At 42.6% G+C, this 24,993-nt stretch overlaps 1 protein-coding gene across 3 annotated transcripts in view; it reads right to left on the bottom strand.

Moving 5' to 3' along the window:
* The window catches only part of SPATS2L (spermatogenesis associated serine rich 2 like), a 75,930-nt gene extending 54,002 nt beyond the window's left edge, over window positions 1-21,928 (bottom strand). The window contains exons 1-2 of one of the 3 annotated variants that reach the window (XM_054277825.1): window positions 21,849-21,921; window positions 3,943-4,003 (exon numbers count right to left, since the gene is read on the bottom strand). The gene's annotated coding sequence lies outside the window, so the exon portion shown is untranslated. Of the gene's footprint in view, window positions 1-3,942; window positions 4,004-21,241; window positions 21,321-21,848 lie in introns of those variants that run through there. The other 2 variants (XM_054277826.1, XM_054277827.1) reach the window with 2 other exon arrangements.
* Between the last annotated feature and the right edge of the window lie 3,065 nt (window positions 21,929-24,993).

The raw sequence follows: 24,993 nt of genomic DNA, 5'->3' as shown, positions 1-24,993 counted from the left end.
CCTGCTCTAATCATGAACTTTACAGCTGAACTATTTCAAAACATACTGGAGGGGGGCAATTCTATTTTGCCTTCACTGTGCGCTGCCCTTCTCCACCATACAAGGAAAGTTTCATTGAAGTCAGTGCTTCAATGTTAAAAAGGCAAGAGAAATTGCACAGAACTTTTTATGAAGGCACTGGAGTCTCGGTTTCACTGTGCTTAATGCCATGATCAACCAAATCCCATAATGTCATCTCTCTCCTGGAATGCCAGCATTGACTGACAAACATAGTAAGAGGTTTGGAGGTGGCTGCCTTGAACTCTGACATTTAGACCTGCCACACTGCTACCCATTTGTGTATGCTTTGTGATGTTTTTCGCTACCAGGAACAAATACTTATCTCTCTTGACATTAACAAGTAGAATAAAGAAGTGCCACCAATAACAAAGCAGGCCAAATACCCTAAAAATAAAGAATCAATTCAAGAACTCGAGAGTCTCCTTTAATCTCAATTATTTTCTCTAAAAAAATCTGTGAAAGCTCAACTTGCTTTCAGTTTCAGACTTTGATATTGATCAAAGTAATCAGGGAGCTCTAATCTCAATTACCTGAACTCTTTGCATCACATAGCTGCCAGTTATTTTTCACTGACAGCAGCATACATAACCAAAAGGTGTGGCAGGGAAGAACAGGGCCATTCACTGATTTTTTTTCAGAAGTGAACTAAGATTTCATTCCTACTTAAAATCTTTTATTTTTTAGTTTTTCCATTTCTTATGATGAGCCCATAAGTCTAATTCTTAATGTTTCAATTTTGAAAGCATTTTATTGGTCCAGTCTCATGATAAATAAGACTCACAGAGTTGATTATTTTAAGGCACAGAATTATATACTTACACAGACAACAACAAGATGCACCTATAGGCAATTAGAGAATTACCCATTTCTGACATAGGTCTGATGTTCACACTGGGTAAAATTTCTCCAGAACTGTTCTTGCAGGACAGAGTCAGCTTGAATTTGCAAACACTATTCAGACAAACACTTAAGTGCTACTGAATTTCCTGAAACAACTTTTTTTACACAATTTTCAGTGAAAAATGAACTTCAGCAAATTCTTAAGTATTTTTGAACTGTTTCAGAAGTGTGCATGATTCTAATGAAAATTTCAGATCTGCACATACAAGAAAACATTTTTAATGAAGAATACTCTGTTCTTAAGATGATACAATAGGATTTTGTTCTTCTGATAATTCCTTTTTCAGTACTACATTAAAAAGTAAGTAAAAAAAGTACTATGATTTGGGTTGTGGTGGGTCTGACTGGGATGGAGTCAACTTTCTTCACAGCAGCCCACACGGTGCTGGCTTCTGGCTCTGTGGCTGCAGCAGTGCTGACAACACACCAGTGTTTTGGCTATTGCTGAGTTGTGCTTGCACAGTGTCAAGGCCACCTCTGCTTCCCACTACACCTCCACAGCCAGGCTGAGGGTGGGCAAGAGACTGCGATGGGACACAGCTGGAACAGCTGACTCAGTGACCAGGGGGATATTTCATGTCATGTATCCTCAAGATCATAAATAAAAATTGGGATAAAGGAACAAAAGGATATTTTTCTTTTCAAGCAAATTTTTTGGCTGTTGTTTGGAGACTGCCATCACCTGGTGTGCCCTTTCCCTTGCTCTGCTTCTTTTTCACCCCCTGAGCTTTTCTTCACCTATTAAATGTTTTTTTAACTCAACTCAGGAGTTGTCTTTTGTTCTCCCTATTTTCTCCTCCACCCTCCTGTGGAGAGCTGCTGCAGGGAGTTAGGAGCTGTGTAGGTGCTTGGCTGCTGGCCAGGGTGAACCTACCACAGCAAGTCACATTGAAAACCCATCCCAGATTGGTGTACTCTCTTCTCAGATTCTGATCTAGAACTTGCCCCAGTATTCGGTGTATACAAAAATTTTATTTCCCTAGATACTTGTAGGGCACTTTACCTCCATATATCTGAGCTGAGTATAATCCTCACCCCAACTCTACAGTCTGAGGAAGCATTTGTTATTCTCATTCTGCTGAGAGGTAAAGAAGTGGAGGGGACTACAGGAAAAGATTTTCAGAGCTGATTAAAAATTTTGGCCTCATTTGCAAAAAGAACATTTACACACAGCCATCTTTTAGTAGCAACCTGAAGGCTTCTCAGAGCTGAAAAACAATCTCTTTGCAAGTTTAAGATCTTTACTGACCTCCCTTATTACTACCCCTCCAAGTACAAGATTCACAAATATGGATCTTCACTAACAAGCCAGTAAGTTTCCTTATTCTCAGGGTGACTAGGCATCATTCTGGTGTGGAAGACCAAGTGCAGCTGAAAAACCAGCATCTTTCCCAGAAATCACTGCTTCTGAGAAATGCCTGTGCTGTGTAACACTGCTGACAAGAGTGGAGATGCTTCCAAGATATCTCGTTCTCTAGGCAGCCCATCTGTTTCTGACAGCTCAACTTCTGGTCAGCAACTGACCCAATGAGTCACTCTGCTTGTACTGTACAGAGCTCAGAGCCAGACAAGCAATATTTCATCATGTACTTGGCCACACTTGTGATCAGCAGATGCCAAAGAACCACTTTGGGCACGTATCTTTTTCTTCTTTCCTTTGAGGAAGTCACACAGCTCACCACTACTGAGTTTTGTATGCTGAATTATTAACTACCACGTTGACTATTCAGCCACTCCCTGTGAGCTTTCCACTACCAAAAGCTTTGAAACTTTGCCATGTGGCAATTCTGTGTAAAAAGTCTGAAGCAAAAAGGAAATCCTTAAGAAACAGCATAACTACCTCCACCAAAGTAACAGGCTCCATGAAGTGAATATGTGCAAATGAAATTACTTCTCCTTCCATCTATTTATTTATTTATGGTACTGAGCATTTCAGAAACTTCAATACATAATCATATTTATCATTCTGACAGCCGTGCTTAAGTGCAGGAATATTGTTATCTCATCTTACAGATTTAAAATTGAGGAGTTAAGTGATGCAGTGAAGATTTCTCAGGAAGCCATTCATAGGGGACACAATCCAGGTGTCCTAAGCTGCAAGGAAACTGGAGAACCTTACAGACATTTGAAAAAAATGGTCATCTCTATTAGAATTACACAGAAGGATGAGGTCCTTTAAACTTGTTAGATTGAGGCTTGGAACAGATTTAGCTTATGATTTTTAAGATGCTGGACACAGAGAAACTGTCTCCTTTGGATAAAAAGACAAAAGGAATTCCTTGATATGTTCAAACAAATATTTTCTCCAAAACAAGTGACAAAAACCATGGAGTTTGGACCTCTAAAATTAGGCAATTGCAGAGCTCCCATTTCTCAGTTTTGTAGTCTACATGTGCATCTAATTTTTTTTTTAATTACTACAATACTATCCTTTCCCACTATCCTCTGAACGTCACTTTGGACTATACTTGGTGTGATATGACTTCAGAATATCAGTTCAGCAGAACTTTCAGTTACAAACCATGCTACATCTTCACAGTCATTAAAACAATTAAAAAGACGAGGAGATGGTGAGGAGAAGCAGTAGGACTATATAGCATAAGCTGGTTAACTTAATGACAGAGGAATAAGACAAAGGAGAGAAATTTATACAGAATGGGGAGTGATAGACTGGAGGAAAAACTGCCCCATCCCTGAGAGTGTTCAGGGCCAGGCTGGATGGGGCCCTCAGCAACCTGGTCTACTGTAAGGTGTCCCTGGCTGCAGCAGGAGGCTCAGAACAAGAGGATCTTTAAGGTCCCTCCCTACCCAAGCCACTTTATGATTTGCATATGATTCAAGTTCCAAGATGTTCAAATAGACTGCACTGCTCTGGTGAAAGCAGCCCCCAAAGTTCTTGGCTTCTTGTTCTTGCACTGACAGACCTGTAAGCAAAGAAACTTCCTATCTGAAAGATCAGCAAAGAGATAAAAAGTATCTTACCACTGCAAATTACTCCAGTTTCTCTTCCTATTTTTCTGTCTTCTCCAAAAGACTGTATCTCCTGCAAAAATAGCTGAAGTTAAAAAAAAAAACCAAACAAGTACTTAATTTTTTTCTTAATTTGCTTTACTGTCTTCTTATGGAAGAGTTTTGTGAAAAAAAACATCCCTCATTCCTTTACTGCTGTGGTCAACACGTGGGGACGCCCTTACCTGTTTTACAGGGCTTTTCTTTTCTAAGGGTCTATCCTCACTGCCATGAAAGCTCAGGCAATCACCTAAGCTTCGTTGTTAGTCCCATTCCTGACCACAGATAACAATTCTCCCCTGAAACAAACCCATTTTTTAAAGCCTGTATTTTAAGCTCAAACTAGCCAGCACATTGGATATGCAGAAAGATAAACTTAAGCAATGAAAATTATTTTATCATTAATGCAAGAGAGCAGTAGGTGCAAGTTACAGTAACATAGCAGCTACTAATCAAACCCCTCTGAGCAGCACTAGTGCAGCTTCACGGTGATCATTGTCCAGAAACAACATTATCATCTCAAGAATACTAACTCAGATGAAACAAAGGGAAACCCAAAGGGTGACACCAGCACTTTGTTCACAATACAAGGTCTTTGCTGATTTACATATAAATTTCAGAGGAATTGTCCCCAAAGTTAAAGACACACAACCACATGGAAAACTGAGTGCCTATTTACATCCATACACGGATGAATGGAAACTGGTCTCCCAATTTCATCAGCACAGGGAAGTAGTTAAGTTTTGTATTCTCTTGTGTAGTTGTGAGGACAAGGCAGTCATGGTCTATGGCTTACCATGCATGCCAGATAGAAATTATTCCTCTTTGGCAGCTGTTAAGTGAGTTGCACACTGGTCCTTGTTTGCTTTGGAATAAGATCTGTTTAGCAGTCCCTCAGCTAATCCTAAAAGAATATTGCAATGTTTCTGAACATCCTGATTGCTGAAATCAGCCTCTACTAAGCCACTATGACTGACTGGACTGTCTTTACAAACAAACTTTTCCTTCTGTACTACAAAATACTACTCTGTGTACAGACTAGAAATGTGTGACTGCTGTCATATTTAATTCATTTTATTCTTATTTAAACTACATATTTTGCCAAGGCCGAAACGAGTTTTAGACTGCAAAAGTCTTGTCAGCATCACAGGTTTTAGTTTAAAGCAAGGCAGAAAGCTCTTAATTGCTTCTGCATCCAAACCAGCCAGATGTTCCCTGAAGCACTTCACCTGGCAAAGGCTCCCACAACAAAGATTCTCTCAGCTTATGTCCCAAAGTCCATTACAATCTTAACACACATTTCTGCATGGCTTGCTGAATCACAGTTATGTTCAAAATCAAAGGAATGAATAGAGCAATTTAAAATGTGATGCTTCAATGAAGAAATACAAGTAGTCACACATGTCAGTGTTAAAGAGCATTTCTGGGTGCTGGAATCTACACAACAGGCACAGATCCATGAGATGAAGAGAGGGCCTGGAAACCTGGTGAGGGAGGCATACCTAATTCCTTGTCTTAGTTGGGGCAGAATACCCCAACCAAGCACTGAGGAAGAGGCCTATGTGATGGCCCTACCAGGAGTTTTGTCTTCAGGGCACGCAAGGGCAAGATTGGCTGTTCTCTCAAAGGGACACAAAGAAGGGCTGAGAACTCATCCATTTTGTCCAGTGAGCACCTGAATCACAGCAGAGAAGACAGAAACATTCCTCATAGCTACTGCACTTCTTATGCCAACATCCAGACATTTAACTCCTTCCAGTACTGCCTATAGTCTGCAGGAAGTATTTTTAGGATTTAAACACAGCAAATCAGATCACAGACATTTTAGCACTGAGGCATCCTAGCAATTCTTTTCCCCTGCATCACATCTCCTGCTAAACCCCAGTTTGGATCTTTTTCAACCCAGGCTACATAGGAGAATCATCTCCAACTTCACTGGAAAACTAAAACCTGAAAAAGTCAAATGGGAAGAGCTTTATAACTTTAAAAAATTGGTTTTTTCCTCCAGTGAGTTCTTTTGATAATTTTTGTCCTTTGGAACGTGACAAGATTTGAAGAAGAAAGTGACAGATAATGTCAGAATCCCATTTATTGATGTGGTCAAGAAATATGGTCACAGGTATGAAATTATTCAAGCTCAAATTATAATTACTGCCCCTTGAGAGGTATTATTGAAAATCATTTTAAAACACAAAGGAACATAAGCAAAAAATTGAAGTGCAAAGTTCTTCTTTTGCATCGCCATAAAGTAACAAAGCAGATAGCCAACAGCACACTATATGCACAATTCTAAACCCTCCTCATTTTACAGCGAACAGTAAAGACTTGTTCTTTCCAACCAAATGACATATATTACCTTGAAAAAATTAATTAATTCTATAGGACATCTTTCCACAGTTTGATCACCTCTCCTAAATCACCACTTTGTCTTTACTCAATGGTCCATGACATGTTATCAAACAGTATGCGGGAAAAAATGACTCAAGGGCGGAGAAAGGAAATCACGAGTAAAGGTACAACAGTTAAAAGGAAGCTATTTGACTTATGTATCATCACAGATAATACTGTTGCTTAACATGCAAATGTTCAAGTAATTTTCCATTATAATGAAAGGTCAATTCTTGAAGTGACTTTTATTCTCAAACAATGAAAAGACGTTGGAATAGGAAGGCATGCTGTTACTCTGCAGGCCTTAGAATGCAGGCTGAAAAACACTGGCCCATATTCCTCTGTGGCAGATCCATGGCTGATGAAAGCCACGTGCATGGAGATTACATGATACCCCCTCACAGAACTTTCAGCACATTGTCCTCCACTGCAGAGTATGAGAGGGAAAAAGCAGAGCTACAGATATCACACCACCAAACTGCACATCCAGCAGAGCTCGGTGACAAACAACGGCACCAAAACCAACATAAGCCCAAACACCTGCCAGGAATCAGGGCTCATCACAGTGCTACAGCCCTGCAGGACATACAAATAACCCAAGCATTTTAATCCCTCCCCATCTTGAGCTGTGACTCTTTTGAAAGTTCCCTAATCCTAGCATTAATGTGATATGTGACAATAGAAGAACGAGACACGAAGTTTAAATCTAGATCAGAACAGCTATTCATTGTGGCACAGCCCTTAATGAACCTAAATAGCAGAATCAAAGCATAACATGAGCTATATGACACTCTAGATTGGAGTCCTCATCCTACAGGAATCTTTACTCTTCAGGATAGTAAAACAAGGCCTTTGGCCCCTTTTCTTCTGATGTTTAACCCTGACTGCAGCCTTAACCTAGGATTTCACAACACGCCCTTCACACAGAAGAGCTCAAAAACTCTAACATTGCACTCTTCTAATTCCACTGTAGACCCATGAGCCTTCTAGACCCTAACAGCAAACACAACCTGCAATCCCTCCATCCCCAAGTAAATTTCCTACACAAACAGGATTGGCACACCTGTGCAAAATACTGTGCTAAATATATCCCATATCGTACATAGTGACTATAGAAGCACTGCAATTAACTGAAAGTTGCCAGAGTCTTTTAAGAATAGTTTGTTTGGCTTCTGGTTTGGGTAGATTTTTTGCTTATTTTTAAAAAATATTAAAAGCTAAATTTATAGTGGAATCAGAGGCATATTGAGTTGGGATGAATGGTGATAACACAAGGAAACATAGACACATGGACTAGCTTTTACTTCAGGATATTTCTTTGGTGAGGCCACTGATGGAACATCTAGGTGAGAAGAAAGTCAGCACAAGACAGGGGATCTTCTGAATGTGCTATGAATGACTGCAAAGGCTATTTACAGTCGGCTGGTTCACACACAAAAAAGTGAGATTTTGTTGATGACTATGGCACTTGGGGTTTTTGGCCCTTTTCTGGGTTTTGCTTTTGGCCTAGCTAGTGAGTCACATTTCCCTAACTGCTAATGTAGCTGCTTAGCACAGGGAAAGCAAACCTCACTTTCTTTGACAGTCAGACCTTAAGACATCTACCCTCAACCCTTGCAAGTTCAGATGTAGCCAATCAGGGATTCCCCTTGTCTGCCACTGCTACACTTCAACACAGTGGTAAGATCCTGTCAGTATCAGTCAGTCAGTAACAACAACTTCCAAAGCTGAACTCTGCCTGCCTTTAACCCAAGATGCTCCATTCTGTGCACTGCAGTTTCTAACCGTGGCTAGGGCATGCAGTGCCAGGCACATTCGGCAGGATCCAGCCTTCAGAGGACAATTCATATCAACATTTACACTGTGCACTTCTTACTGCAACAAAAGATATATATTGTAAAGCAGCATAAGGCCTTCTGTCTAAAAACCATCCTCATTTGGTATTTGCCAGAGATTGTATAGCAAAAAAATCTGTTGACATTAGGATTAGGAAACAACCAAGTAAAAGCTTCAGGACTGGATCACCTCTCATCCTACACCAGATTTCTGTTCAGTGACACAATTGTGATATTCAGTGATATCAGATAATGATATCACAGTTGGGCAAATGATAGGATATCTGCAAGCACCTTTATTCTCCTACCACTGATCTCTCATTATTTCAGTATTTTATTCCTCCTAATGTAACATCAGTCAACAATTTACTCCCAAAGCATTATGGGCCGAATGCAAATCCTCCTGACAGTACTGGAGCCAGAACAGATCCACAACACACACACACAGATGAGCCAGATAACACTAGAAACCCAACATCACACCACTGAACACCTGGTATCTCACCAGATGGGAAATCTCTCCACTGTAAGCATTGGAAGCCCAAAATGGTTAGAGGACTGAGTTCTAGGTCCCAGTGAAGCACAAATTCTCAGACAATTAACATAGTGCAATCCTTACAAGTTCTACTTCCTACAAGAGCTGTTGTCTGCTTCAAATATATGCCATACTTCTGATAGATGGGGATAGCTTTTTTCCCACAGCTGGGAATACTTTACTTGGATGTGTTCATCTTTCCTCAATCTCTGACTCACAGATATCTCAATTTATTTTCATTTTCTCCACTCTCAGAAACTAAGAGGGTTTCTGTAACCAACTGTACCATAACCAGGCGCACTGTCTATGACCCTAGCAGATTTATGGAAAGCTCTCTTCACTAAGAAACTAATCCACAATTTCCCAAAAATGTCTTATTTTGGGAGTTAACTTCATGAAAAGCAACCTAAACTCATTTGTTACACAGCAATAGAATGACTGTCTTAAGAGTTGTTATTTATCTCAGCCTGGAAGTGATAAAAAAACGATACCTTTCCATTTTGCAGAACTCTTTGGTGGAGCAGGGACAGCAGCAGAATAGCTACTTAGACATATATGCTATAATCAAGTTCTCAGAGTGTCTGTGTACTTTGTCAAGATCAGCTAACTGAAATTAAGATGAGAATTTTCCCTGAAACACACGAGCCCACACGCCAAAATTATTCCCCTTAAGGGCAGGTGAGGACTTCTGAAACTACACTTGGAAACACTAAAAAAATGACATGACATCCTCAGCCGAATGTTTATGTTAGTTCATTATCATCATTACTAAAGAAAATACTCCCTAACATATTCCAGGCTATGATTTGCACGCTGTTCCCTGCCCTGATCTAAGGATGCACAAAAACGTATCCCAGCTGGACTTACCAAGACTGGCTGATGACACAAGCCATAATTTGTCAAGATTCCAGCTTCTGAACATGATGAGTTTGTGCTGAATCCTAGAAATTGTCCAATATAAAACATATTTCAAACAGAAAGCCTTTGGGAGTAGCCTAGTAGAACACTTGAGGGGAAAAATGACCATTACAGAAGCTTTAGAGGATTTATAATTCTGTTTTGTTTGCAACTGTACAGTAGCCTTGCCCATAAACAGAAACCAGGTGGATTTATTTTTTTACATTTGCCTTAATTTCTTTATTTGAGACTTGTGGGAATTATGGTAACCAAGCAACACCACAAATCTGGAAAGCCCTAGTTAAGACAATTGCTGATACCCTGATGAGGCAGGATGTGTTCAGTGCCTAGAGGAGCTAGGGGATCTCCATTTCTGTACATTCTAGGGGCCACAAGATTCTAAAAAGAGTAAGGAAAATATTCTGTACAATCTGTGGACTCTCCATGCCTCAGTATGAAAACTGCCTCCTTCTGAAATGAATTTTGCTGCCACTTGGGAGTCCACTGTGAGCTTTACTTGCCACTTTTGCAAGGTCAGTGTGCCAGGAGAGCTTCCCCTTACCAAGGCTTGGGAACTCAAAAATACTGGGTCTCAGACTGCCAAGAAATTAAAAATAACATCCATGGATTTATTAGAAATATCACTGTGGATCCATGTAAATTTGAGTATTCATTTACATAGAACACAACCAAATGTTGATGATAAAAAGTGTAACTAAATTGAAAAAAAAAATCTGCAATGTTATTTTCTGGTCAGAAAAGCACACCAGAAGAATCAAGCATTTTACAGCTTCTGCAATGAACAGCAGCTGAAGTAACTCATTTTCCATGCAAGTGCAATCAGCACTATTTTCAAACTGGCACATCCTCCATGTAATCAGTCTTCAGCCTCCCAAAGAAGGAGAGAAGCTTCTGAAGGAAGCAATACTTCTTACTTTGCACACTAGCAAAATCAGCTGTGCCCCCACTCTGTCAAATGGTTTTTATTCAGCATTTTATAACAAAATTTTTCAAACTGCTCCAAAACAAAAGTAGGCTCTTTCTTTATAGCAAAGTCAATCTATATATTTTTGTACAAACATTTCAAGACATAATCATATTCTGAGAAAGGAAAGTATGCAAATGATGTTTTTAAAAAAAGTTTAAATTATTTGCCTATTCAAAAAAGCAGTGGCAGAGAAAATATGTCTGAGTGCATATGCTTTAAAGTGAATGAGGGGTTATTTTAGGAGAGAAAGGGTGACTACTGCACACAACCAATGTGTGCTGGATCCATCAAGGCTGTGGATATTGAGTTTATGCTGCCATTCAGCAGACAGCACCTCAGTCTCACAGGTAAGACAGTGAGATCAGTACCAAAAGCAAAACAGCCCAGCTATAGCAGATGTGTGCTTAAGACACACAGGATGCAGGTTCTGGAAGGGCATTAAAAAGCTCAATCCTGTGGAACAGGTTTCAACTTTTCCTCATACGGACATCCAGCTGAGACTGGGTTTCATTGTGCAGCATCCAATATCAAAGGTTCCAATAAATAAGTACTAAAATCACCAAAAAGCCCCAAGAGACTACACCTAAAGATATCCCCTGAAAGTTACACTGGGACACAGACACAAGGGGGCTTCAGGGAACTTGGTCTACTGCCACCATTGCTGGGCTTCTGGAAAAACACACTATGACTGTGAAAAGTAGAACTGTTTGTCAACACAACATCACGTGCTGAGTGTGCCTTTGTAACGGGGTAAGTGGGTGAGGTTCAAAGAACAGGAGCTCCTGGGAATCTCTACCAGAAGGTAGCCCAGCAGAGGGATGTACACTCTGCATCACCCACTGCAGGAGGTACTGCATCCTGCTCAGAAAGAAAGCACAGTGCCAGGGCCCAGCATGGCAGCAGCAATGGATCCTCAAGTCCAATTCCACTTCACTCCATTGTCCTGGCCTTGGTGAGTGGACAGCAGGAGGGTTAAGAACTCCCAGACTGCCATCACCTAAGCAGTTTCACACTTCTTCCTGACAGTCCTACACTAGAATATTTGTACAGCACAGAGGCTAGGCATAGTCCTTATATAAAACTCCAATCCTTCTCCACCTAGAATGGAGAAATACTCTTGTGCATTCAGATTCTAAGAGTGGGATCATAATGAACAAAAATGCAGGATGAAATCAATTTACAAACATAAATATAACTCTAGCCTCTTTTGAAGCTTTAATAGGAAGGAGAAGCAAAATTATCCAGGGGATCTTGGTCAGACTCAGCCATGAGTGCAAATGAGATCTCATTCCCATGTGGTATTTCACATCACAAAGGAAAACACAGAGCTCTCACAGCCCTGAGACAGAAGGTTTCCATGAAACAGTAATTTGGTCGTCAAAACAGCCTTTTCATGGGAATGACATACAAATAACAAAATAACACCCAAAGTTTTTAAGCAAGCTTCTCATGCTGGAACTTAGACTGTTTCCTGATGATTTAAATTACTTCAGCCTGGGCTTCAGCTGAAATGCTTGTGTCAGTATTTTAGTCATGGAGGAACACGGGTAAAATAAAGCACAAACACAGTGTGGTTTTCTATTCTGCTAGCAAGTTTGGATAAAAGCAAGTAGGTGCTGGTGCAAATCTGGAATCCCTTCAGGGAACTCAGATAAACCCTTTGTTAAAGCAAATGGGAGTTTGCCTCAGTTCATTGCTGCAGCCTGCTCTATGGCTGGCTCTCATGTCGTATTCTTGGCTAGCATCTTCTCTATGGATCATTTACTCTGAATTCATGTCTGCATTTACTTTCCTAGGAACAAACATGCATTTACTGCTGACACTGAGACTCAGCAACTGATCTGTGACTTGGCACCTCTGCTCCAAGTGCCTTTGAGATACCAAGAATAAAGTTTATTCCAGTAATAACCACTTGCCAACAGGACATGGTCTGAATATTTCATGGTCCACTAAAAAAATAACATCCCATTTAATGACAGAAAGTTGCATGAAAAACATTACATGCAGGCCATGTGGCCAAGCTACTATCTCTAGCCCAACCTCTGCTGTGTGAATTATCAGCCTTCTGTATGTTTTAGCTTTGCAAAGATATAGTACGTTGATGTTATTTATTTTTCCATTTTATTTCCCAAGATAGTTGCCACTTCAGTAGAAGAGGGGAGTGGCATACAGTAACTACAATCTATCTTGCTTGTTTCCAAGATCTCCTGGCTTCCACAGCTGGACCTGCAAGGTGGGGGCTCTGCTCAACATCACCCATAACTCTGGTCCTCAGTATGAAAAACTGAAGCTTTCACATGTAAGCAAATCCCTCAACATCCATAGCTGCAGATTTCAAACACACACACTGCCTGACCGCCTCATGTTCACCAATATATTAAATACTAAAATTTTTTCAGTCACCCTAGGATATAAGTACATTTCTTCTAGTGAATTACCAAAGTCAGTGACCTTGAAAAGCCAGACAAGCAACTCCTGGATTATGTTCAGGAATACAGCACACCGTAAAAGCTGAGGATTAAAAGCAGAATTATCAAATTTCAAAATAAGAGCGAGATGATCATATTTTTTCACAGAGTCACAGATGTGGTAAGGTGGGATGGGACAGCAGTAGCTTATCTGGACCAACATCCCTGCTCAGGCAGGGTCATCCCAGAGCCCATTGCACAGGATTGCATCCACACAGTTCCTGAATATCTCCAGGTATACTGAATACCTCTCTGGAAAATCTGTTCCAGTGCACAGTCACTCCTACAGTTAAGAAGCTCTTCCTTACATTAAGGTGGAACCTTCTGTGGTTGTTTTTTGGAAGTAGGGGATGTTAAACTGTAATCTACAAACAGATACCTTTCTAGCTTTGTATTAACACAGACAGTTAATGATTTATGGCCTGTTTCTTAAGGAGTCCATCTGCTGTGTTTGCCATTTCAATTAACAGCAGATTCCTTCCCAAAGCTCTGTGATCAGTACTGGAAACTGAAAATGTCCAAAAATGTAGCACATAAGAGTCCCTGAGGTCCCATCCAGAAAAAATCCCAAACGAGCAAAAGGCAAAGCCTTTTATGGAGTCTGGTACCAAATTTGTTTAAAGACAAAATCCACCAAAACCAGCACACTCAGCAGCAGCCCTTGCAAAGCAGCCCAGCTGCCAGCTGGCAGCAGCTCCAGCGCTCCCCACGCTGCCCAGAGGCCTGGAGAGGGAACGCAGCTCTGCAGGAGCCCCGCTCCCATACATGGGAAAGCACCCTCACCACACTCCCACCTCACAGACTGACATCTCAAAATCACCTGTCCTTGCCCAGGTCTTTTGGCACTGCAGAAAAATTGCCCTTGCTATCACATGTCTGACCATTTCCCCCTATTGAACCACTTCTGCAGAGCTGGGCTCCGACTACACAGCAGCTCAGTGAGGATGCACAGCCTGGTAGCTCAAGTTCAGCCCAGAACAGGTACTATACCATAGTACAAAATGTCTGGTTTTTGTCATCAGTAGCAGCAATCCTGAGGTTTTTCTTTTTTAATTCACAGAAATCTCTAATATGAGGCTAAGCTGCTCTCTAGATGGAAGAAGATATTATTAACTTAAAATAGTGGACAGGAGTTTGAAAGTGTGCTATTCAGTTTAACTAATGAGTTTACATTGCTTCATGCTTTTAATATGGGGCAACAATGCTAATGACTAACCCTTTTGCAGTTTCATAGACCTTGCAACTAGAAGATGATCCCTCTTTCCTTTAAGAAGTCCCTTGTTACAGCTTAAGAAATCATGTTTTGCTTTTTAGCAGTTCTCACTAATAAGCTTTGCAAGGCGCCATCACTCATTTACAGGCTGATGTTTAGAGGACCTGACTGTACACAACTGCAATACTAACTTCCTGCATTCAACATCTCTGGAAATCCTACACCAGGACAGCAATTAAAAATTTCTAACATTTCCTCATCTGTAAGGTAACGCACAAAATAATCATGGTTGTATACTTGGGTTAACTTCAGAGAGGGGAATCAGGTGTTAAAATGCCAATTTGTCAACCTCATTCCAGAAGCAAAAAAACCCAGAAACCCAACATTATTTGTCAAGAGATCACAGAATGGGTTGGGTCAGAAGGGACCACAGTGGGTCATCTGCTCCAACCTCCCTTTTCAAGCAGGGCCATCCTAGAGCACACTGCACAGGATTAGGTCTGGATGGTTCTTGAATATCTCCAGTGAAAGAGACTCCACGCCCTCTCTGGGCAATCTGTTCCAGTGCTCAGTCACTGCATAGTAAAGAAGTTCTTCCTCACATTCAGGTGGAGTGTCCCATACAGGTCCTGCCCATTGCCTCCCATCCTATTGCTAGGCATTACCAAGAAGAGCCTGTTCCATCCTCTGGGGACTCTCCCTTTAGATATTCATACACATTGATGAGGTTCCCTTTCAGTCATCTTCATTGCAATCCTTGTTGTACTCATGGCAGTGCAATGGATGAATTTAGATACATGACCATCCCATGCCAGGTTATGCAAGAGCAGAGTGACTTCCCAGACTGCCAAATCATGGGATCACAGAATGGTTTGGGTTGGAAGGGACCTTAAAGACCACACAGTTCCAACCCCCAAGCCACAGGGGTAACAACGTAAATCACTACATCAGGTTGACCAGAGCCTCACCCAAACTGGCCTTGAACACCTCCAGGGATGGTATCCACATCCAAACAGCTTTCCTTGCTCAGAACTTCCTTAGCTTTGTAGGCTTACTCACTCTCTTTACTACAAAATAAAGTACATCATTTCTAATTATAGAGTACCCTTCATCCTGAAACACCCTGTGGACTCTGAACCCTCTGACAGAACAGTCAGAAGTTTCAGGACTGAGCACTCAGTGGAACTGCTGCAGCCTGCTCCATGGCTGGCTCTCATGTCATATTCTTGGCTATGGCTAAGGACGTAGAACCAAACTCCTACTCACATCAAAGTGCTGCAAAACTGCCAATACATGTAGAGGTCTGACAGGACCTTAATTTGAAATATCTCTTTCCCAGAAACTCAGCTACAGAGGATGTAGACTGCACCTGTTTCAGACATGAAGGGCTTGTGTCTTTCACAACATGAAAAATTTGTGAGGCTACCAGCCATGCTGTGATGCAGACCCAATAGCACAAAATTTGGACCATCTTGTTTCAAAAAGCCCAATCTTCCTCCCCACCAGGGTTTCTTCCAACTACCATCTTCTGATCTCTTCACAAGCCTACAGGCACTTTACTTACATAGCAGCTGCCCCAGTTCATCTGTATTTGCCTCACATTTCTTCAGGGCACTTCTTGCCCCACCTGCACTAGAGCTCTCTGCACCTGACAGCACACATCTGACCCTTTGACTTCCTTCTCCTGCTCTTTCCTTACATTTCAGACTTGCCTGCCTTTCTGCTGGCCAGATGAATTATCCAGTCCTTTTTGGCCTCCATTGTGTTTGTATACAACAAAATTTGGTTACTGAAGAGGAAGAAACACTCAAGAACTTTAATGACAAGTAGGTTTCCTTCTTTCATCCTACTAACAAAGTGCATGCAGCTCATGGGAGACCTCAGCAGCTGTGGGAGCAGCTGTCTGCACCTTAGAGCCGTGCAGCCTTTCTCCACAGTATCCCTCACTCCAACAAACCCAGCACAAGGACAACAAGCTCCAATTCTAACGCCAAAGCCCAATGCCATGACAGCACCTGAACAAACTGGCCAATTCAGAACAATTTCTAGCCAAAACTGAGTTATTAATGGAAAACAGAAACAGAGAAAAGACACTACTTCATTCAGACCTTGTACTAAAGATCACTAAGTCAAAACCTACACAGGCTATTATCACTGCATAAGACAGTTATTCCCTCAGCAACACAGAAAGGAGAAGTCCCAGAGTGATGACATTCTGGGACTTGTAGGTTTTCCACTGCTACCATAAACCACAGCTTCTGAACCCATCCCAACTGAGAAGTGCCACCACACCCAAACTGCATGTGCAATGGTTTTATTGCTTTTAATTTTACGTAGAGAACCACAGACAGCACTGTAATTTAGATACTAAAAGGGAATAGCCTAAGTGTAGTGCAGAAGAGGAAGCCACAAACTGGATGTGTGTAGGACACTGCTGGTTTTATGCATTACTAAGTAATTTAGTCTGAAACACCCATATGAGTATGTGCTTGAGCTTCAAGATATCCAGAGCCCAAATACTCTTTGGCGGAAATTGTACCTAACCAACAAGAAAGTCTCAAGTCTTGATCTGCCACTTTGAACCACTCTCCTGCAGCGATGAAAGCCAGGTGCCACAGTAGCATTCAGGCAAACACTCTGGCGTTGAACCTTCAGGGCAAGAACTGCACACATGTTTAAGAAAATTAGCCAGGATCCTGAAGGGCTATGCTGATTTGGAAATGTCTCACCAACAATATCTTTTGGTGGTGTTCCAGGTAAGACTCAGTCAAGCACCATAAATTCTTGCACACATTTTACACAAGGTTGGGCCAATAAACACCACTCGACCTACCCCAAACGTAAGGCGTTTATTTTGAAATGCTGCCAGGCAGGTTGACTTCACCAGCACAGAAAGATAACTCCATGAGACTGAGCTGTCAACACAACAGTGGCAGCAGCTCCTTGAATGCCAACTCAAAACACACCCACAATCTTCAAGGATAGTCACCAACCAAGAAATCATACTCACAGTTCGCTTGACTATGCATAGCACAGATAACGCTGCTCAGCTCCACCCAGGACATAAAACAGCATCAACCCTCTCAGAAACAGTTCATGGCAAGACCAGGCTTAAGTTACCACTTAAAAAAAAAATAAAATAGAACAGACCTTCAGTCAAAGAAAATCAAATAAAACTGCACCAGTTCACACAGGGCAAAATCTGTCCCAAACTCTGACTAGCAGCACACTGGTATTCACAAACAGGTAAGGCTGCTTTGCCATTTGAACTCTTACCTTTCCAACACTTGGGAGATTAGATTCATCATTAATTTAAATACTGGACGCAGTACACTGCCATAGGCTTTTTTTTCAGCCAGCAAACCACTTGAGAGAGTACTGAAAGGCCTATTATGAAGGCCAATCGCTATCCTTTTCTTGAATGACCACATGAAAATCAGTGACTGTTCCACAATGGTTTGAAAGGGCCTTTTGTCTGAAGGAAAGGACAAGGAGTCACAAAGTATTGCAGATTCGTTTGTAACTCATGGCTTTTGAAGAAACTGCAGAGCTTCAGTTAAAAGCAAACCAAGAAAAGAACAAGCTTTGAAAATGTTATGCCACAATCCTTTCCTACTATGTACATGCAGTGCATATTTTTGGTCTCTTTTGTATTATAAAAAGATGGGCTGGCATTCTATATTATTGTTGTTTCACAAGAGAAGCTTAAAACACTTGCAGAGTTTTGACTTTATTCCCAAATCCTAATTAGGGTCTGCAGCACTATTGTATAAACAGAAGATCATCAGGAGCTTTTTCTGGTACATCTAGTAAAAGTGTAATTGTACTGGGATAATAAGTGAAACCGTTGTCACTGTTGCTTAATAATCACTTTAGTAATTGAGCAAATTTGGCATTGCCCATGAAGTATAAGATGGCCAATTCAAGAAAAAGACTTCTTTTATACTGAGAAACCAGCATTAGACTCTAATTTTGAAGTCTGTTTCTGAAGTCCCTCACAAAAAAAGTTAACTACATCTGCCGACAACTTCCCAGAAGAAAAAAAGTTTTACTTCTCTGCCTACCCCAATGACACTGCAGTTCCCAGACTGCACACACAAAGGTGCCCACATTCAAAAAGGGACTTGCACACACGACTCCATTACAGTTTCTAAACAACCTTCACATGCACAAACTTTCAGCAGGAATGACAGTGGAAGCTAATAACCTGAAGCACATTTCTTCTAACCCATACCCAGAACTAGGAACTTAATGCACTTCCACTGGAAAAGAGTGGAAAAGAGTTACAGCTGACAGACTTGCCCTCTTCCCTGGATGTTCCACCCACATACCATGAAACTAAACAGTCAAAAAGTGTCAGTTTTCACTCCCCAGCTCCTTGCCATATCCTAAAATTTATATTCCCTGTGCTCCCACAATGGCACCGAAGGCTAACAATGTATTTTGCACACACCATTGGTCAAGGTGCCAGTTACATTTAGCTCTTCTGACCACCTTATCAAATTACATCAGGCAAGGAGCTGGTCCTTGGCATGTTACAAGACTGCACAAGGGCCAAACTTTTGCTGTAGGAAGCAGCAACAATGGCACTCCCATATCTACATGGGAATTAAAAGTCCTGCCATGACAAATATAACCCCAAGGTAACTACACCCCCTCAACTCATGCTCCCCAAAACAAGAGCTTACCATTCTGAGGACTGTAAAGAGACTCTTGCCAATGCAAAGCAGAAGCTGAACAATGCCACACATCTTGAAGCTCAAGGTGCTCAGAAACCCAAAGGGCATAGAGGTGTGACGTGCACAGCCTCTTGATAATCTCAGTGAAGTTCAGTATCCAAATTCTTTGATTTAATGATATGGAGCACTGCTTTCAAACAACTTTTAATAGGAGAGGCTTTCCAGTCTAAAATAAAGGTACTTCACTACTGTTTCCTCTTATACTAGAAGAAGAAAACTGTGAGAAAGCCGGTGACACATCCGAGGAAGGAAGGCAGGAGGAACAGAAAAACTGAAGCATTAGAACAGTGCAGAAAAACACAGAGTAAAGAGTAGCACCAGACAGGAGCCATATTTCTCAAGAGCAACATGGACAATAAAATCCTTAATAATAGCTACAAATCAACTACAATTAGCAGTTAACTGTTATTTTTCTTCCCTAGATCTTCGTGCAAAGTCTCACTGCCCTTTGGTGTTCTGCTCCAAGTCACTACACAGCTTTACTTTTATCCTCCAGTGCACAGTGAAAAGTGGAGTTTGACCTTTCCTTTAGATTTGTAAAGCACCACAGCAGATTGTTTTGAGAACATGACTGAGGTGGGTTTTTTTCCTATTCTGCAAGACTAACGTTGCTAACAGCTAAAGAAGTCTAAAACCTGGTCTCTGAAAACACACCAGGAAACACAGTCCCTTAGAATGACAAGAGAGGCCATGTGTGTGGGTAAAAAAGTACACAAATGTAACAGATTGTGAGAATTAATGCAAATACAGGCTGTCTACAACTACTGACAAGCATAGGTTTGGTACTTCTGTGATTGCTAGAGAAAAACTTGAAGAAAAACAAAACACATTGTAGCCACTGGAAACTTTGTACTTTCTCTTAAAAACAGGCCTGAATCAATTTCAGTTCCAGACAAGCATTTCCTTAAAATTTGGGAAACAGCAGGAAGGTGTCGTCACACAGCCTCCTTTTCGTGTTTTTGAGCAAGAAGGACTAGATAAGAATAACCAGTCTACGTTCAGAACCAAACCTTTCCCAACACAGAAAGATGCTTGTGCTCAGTTTGTAGGCTCATTACTGTATGTCAGACAAAACAATAATGCTCAAGCACATTTCTTCTCCAGCAACTGCCTGGGCGTAAGGACTGTGGAAACAGACCCTTCACTTAAGGATAACCCTGAGGACATTTTGAAGGGTACTTGGTTTAATTCATCTTAATCATAGCACTTTTTTATGCAGTGAATTTCCCGTAGTTGCGACCTTACCTCCTTACACAGTTATACAGCACCTGACACAGTACAAGCCTTATCTTGATTAGTGTCTCATTACATTTAACAGATCCTGCTGCTCTCAAAGGGCCAAACTCCTTCCACTTCCCTAGCACTATTAGAGGGAGAACACAGCCTAGCACCAGTGTTCGGCTCCAGCAGCTTGTGATGGTGCCTCACTAAATTCATCAACCTGTTCTGACCTGGAAATCATTCTGCATTTGCACGGTTTGACTGCATTCACAGAAACAATTGTGGCAAGGGCACAGTGTCCTGCTCACAGCAGCTTGAAGACTCTAGTTAGTGGCATTCAACAGGTTGCCATCCGGGATTTCTTTCATGGACAGTGCAAATACATTCCTAGTTAACCTGACATTCTACATGCAGCAGCCTTTTCCACTTTCTGTGCTGGAAGTTTTTAGTTTACCTTCTCAAATCAGCATGTTTTGGAAAATACTTTATAACTGCATCAAGAGCTCAAAGAAACAGAAGGAAAATGCCCCTTGCATACAATGGTAATTCAAATTAAAAGGTTAACAAAAGAAAATAAAATTCCCACAGAAGATCATTAGTTGCCTTGAAGCACATTTTCAAGCTGAAATCAACCAAATCAATCCAGCGGAATGTGACCTGGAATGAAACAGATGGATTTTCTGTGATGCCTCTTAGTTTTCCTAAAGAAAACAAATCTGGTAGTACAAGCGATCCACATCTCCAAGTGATGAGGCTGAGGGTGGGGAAGGAGCTTACACTATTAATTTACAGCTCAACAAAGGAGGCATTGCATTCTGATAGAGAATAAGAGTACTGCCAGCTGCCACTGCTTATCAACGAATTCTATACCTACTAATTTTTTTATGCACAGTAAAAAAGACAACAAAGACTCAAAAAACCCACCAAACCCTAAACCAAACACAAAATCAGTTACAAAAAACCCCCTATCATCCTGGCGGTCTTTTACCTTGGCAGAGATAAAAAAGAACGCTAAATGGGTGGATTCACGCCGAGACGGGAGCTGAGGCGCAGCAAGCTCCGTGCCTACCTTGCGGTGTGGCAGCGCCGGCAGCGGCGTTCCCAGCCCCGCCGGAGCCCCCGGCGGCGGTTCGGGACCGACCGCTCCGCCGGCTCAGCGCGCCGGGCACGGGCGGCCACGCTCGGCGACAGCCGGCTCGCAGTTAATCATTTATGGCCGAGGCTGTTACCGAATAGCCTTGAAGAGCCCAGCCCAGCCCCGCTTCGGCTCCGGAGGCGCCGATGGCTGGCGGAGCGGCGGCCGAGGGGGAGCGGCGGCGAGCGGCTCCCGGGCGCTGGCGGAGCGGGTCCCGGCGCACGCCAGGCGGGGTCCGGGGAACGGGGCCGGCCTGGCTGCGGTCCCCGTGCCGCCAGGAGGGGCCCACCCGCAGCCGGGGCTCGGCGCCGGGATCCGAGGCGACAGAGCAACGGGTGGGGCACCGCGGCAGCCGCACCCCTCCCTCCCCGGCACCCCTCGGCACGGAACTCCCGGCGGGCCCCGGCCCCCCGCCGCCCCGCGCAGGTGCTGCTGAGGGGAGGCGACGGCGGCGCCTTACCTGGTGCGGCCGCGGCGGAGGCCGAGGAGGGGCTGGGGCCGGTGGCGGCCGTGGCACCGCCGCCCTCCCGCGGACACGCCTCGCGCCCCGCCCCGCGCGCCAGCACCGCCCCCGGCCCGCCCCGGACTGGGCTCGGGGCCGGGCGCCGCCGGGCGGGAGCGGCGGGACGGGCCCGGGGCGAGGCCGCCCGAGGCGGCGGCTGCGCTTCCCTGGCGCTCTGCGAGCCGGGCCGGGGAAGCTGTGAGGGGCGGGGAGCGGCCCCCCGGCCCCAGGCGCTGGGCACATGATTTACGTGTGCCCCGCTTGCCGCGCAGAAATAAAACACCCACGGCGCGCGAGGACAGCGCTGGGCCTCGTGTAAGGAACTAGGCACGAACTTCTCCATAAGTGAAAGTAAACAGGCGACAACGGTCACGGCCAGCAGATGAATTTCAGCCTCGAGAAGAGATGACCGAGGGGTTCCCTCTTCATTAATGTGTATAAATATTTAAAGGAGGAGGGAGGTGTGTGCTATGAGGATGGATCAGGCTCTTCTCGGTGATGCTGAGCACAAGAGGCACCGAGCAGCAACTGATGCACACAAGTTCCACCTGAACCTGACAAAGAACAGCCTTACTGTACAGTGACCATGCATGGAAACCAATTGCCCAGAGGCTGTAGAATCTCTCTCTCTCTCGATACTCAAGAACCATCTAAACACAATCCTGTGCCATGTGCTCTGGGATAGCCCTGCTTGAGCAGGGAGGTTGGCCCAGATGACCCACAGTCATCTCTTCCAACCTTACCCATTCTGTGATACTGTAAATCTCTATGAATACTCATGGCAAACAATGAGAATATAAAAATTTACCACAAGTTTTCCAGCAATCAGTGTACCACCTAAAAGGTGCAAATAAAATGCAGTTAGGATTATTAAAACAAAGATGAAGAAGCAATAACTATCCATTTAAATTTAAACACTGGAATGCACAGGTACAACCATACACTTGGAACAAAAGACCAACCAACCAAAAAAAAAAAGCACCCGAAATTCCATAAGTAACTACAAACCAGATATACTATCAGCATTGGTGTCTTACAGTGTCATAAGCATTTCCCTTAACCCAAGCACATATCAATTCTCATTTTTGTTAGCAATGATTGCCACAAGTACTGGAAAGTCATGGTGTTCCCTCTCAGAATGGTTGCATACCTCTTTTCCAGCTGGCACAAGTGGGACCTGCTTGGTCATACCACACCTCTATTTGATTCCCTCCCCTCAGCCAGGAAATGAACTTTCACCCTCACAGGTTGCAGGCAACACTTGAGCCTTACTGCTTTCAACCAAGGATTCTGAAACTGCTGCACTGAAAATCATTCAAGGTGCAATTTATAATGAGAACATTTCCAACGCATCCTGCAAACCAGGCAGAGCTGGCAGTGTTTCCTCCTGGCAGGAATCTCTGCGGTGGGACAGTGCAAGGCCCACTGTGACCACGGTGCCCCAGGAAACCTCACTGGGCACTTTCTACTCTGCTCAGGCACAGTGCCTTCGTGGAGTGAGGATCTGTCAAATGCACTTGTCCACCTGCTGCAGAAAGCTGGGCATGAATTACATAGTCAATGTTATGGTGAGGCCACAGGTTGAGAATTATGTCTGCAATTGTAATCATGTCTTTAAAAATATTCAGATCTTCAGTAAATGCTTGTTTATGTTAAACAACGTAACTTGGAATGTCCAGGCTTGTATTTGTGTGGGGAGAGTGCTCTTTACAGTAATGCCAACATTTGTCTCTACCCTGAGCTGTATGAATTTTGCCTGGGAGTTTTGGAAATGATTCTGAAGTTCAGGAGAATGGTAGATTATATTCATAAAACAAGGGTGCCACTAACCTTTCAGCACAAGAGAATAGATGTGAATCAGGGACCTGAGATTCATCTGAAGGAACACAGTGGCAACACACAGGATGAAAGGCTCTAAAGGCTTTACAAATTATATTTGGATGAGGGAGAGCAGGGAGAAAGAGAATCTGGGAAAAAGAAGAATGAAAAAGGATCCTGCTGTTTAGCTCATACATAAACTGTATGTGTCTAGCCAAAGGTCACTCCTTTTATTTTCTCATTAATTTCAATGACGGTAAATGGTATATGAAGAACAATCTAAAAATAAGAACAGCCAGAAATAGCTTAGGGTTTTTGTGTGACAGCATGGTAGGAAGAAAAACCTGAACTGAAACTTCATTCCAGATCTTTACTTCTGGCTTTTGAAAAAGTAGTGACTTTAAGTTAATTATTTAAGATGAAGTGGAAATCTATTTAGAGAAGTTAAACAAAAGTTAAGTGGTCTACTTTTTAATGTATTTTCCTATAAAGTTATATACTCTGTGTACACTGAAATTAATTCCTAAGGGCTTTTTTCTCATCCACTGCTCTGGTGAGAAATGGTATATATGGACAATTTTGAGGGGGAGTTTTCTGGATTCTAAACACAAGTGGGAAAAAACCCCCACTAAGTACTAGGCAGCTGTAAACAAATAGAGGAGGAATAACAGCTTTGGGAAGCTTTCAGGTGCATGCAAAAGCTGGCACAAGGAAATTTCCATCTACAGCAACTGAAAGTAGAGGCTGAAATGGGAACATAAAAGGGATAATGTATGATTTGCTGTGGGGGTCATGAATGGCTGCCTCAAACAAATCTTCAGGCAACGGGAGCTCTGCATACAGAGAATGATGCAACATCTGCCAACTTTTTTTTCCTAGGAAATAATGGGCCAATAGCTAGAATGCAATCTACAGACAAGGTGACAGAGATTCTACAGCAGCATTGAAAGGATTTTAGCATTACTCCACCAGCTTTTTAATTTTTTGCAGCTAATGTGCAAATCTCCATTGACTTGCAGCATATTTGACTGTATGCTGAGCTTGCACTTGCAAAAAGAGGACACCAGCTGCCCAGAGTTTAATTCTCATCTTCTGTTTATGCCAAATAGCAGTATGAACCTTGTGGTTTACACATGTTGCAGTGGTTCACTTTATGTGTAGAGGTTAGTAACTGATAAAGGTAAAATGATAAGCAGCAACAATTAAGCATCCCAGCTAAAACATTTGGGCTATATTAGAAGTGAGATGACCTGCTCAGAGCAGCAACTTTGGATTTTGCATTAAA

This window comes from Melozone crissalis, unplaced genomic scaffold, assembly GCF_028551555.1.
Source record: "Melozone crissalis strain CALT ecotype California unplaced genomic scaffold, PUWL_Pcris_2 ptg000023l_1, whole genome shotgun sequence".
Lineage (NCBI taxonomy): Eukaryota > Metazoa > Chordata > Aves > Passeriformes > Passerellidae > Melozone > Melozone crissalis.
The sequence above is the reverse complement of the archived record's forward strand: the minus strand, read 5'-3'. Positions and strand labels throughout refer to the sequence as shown.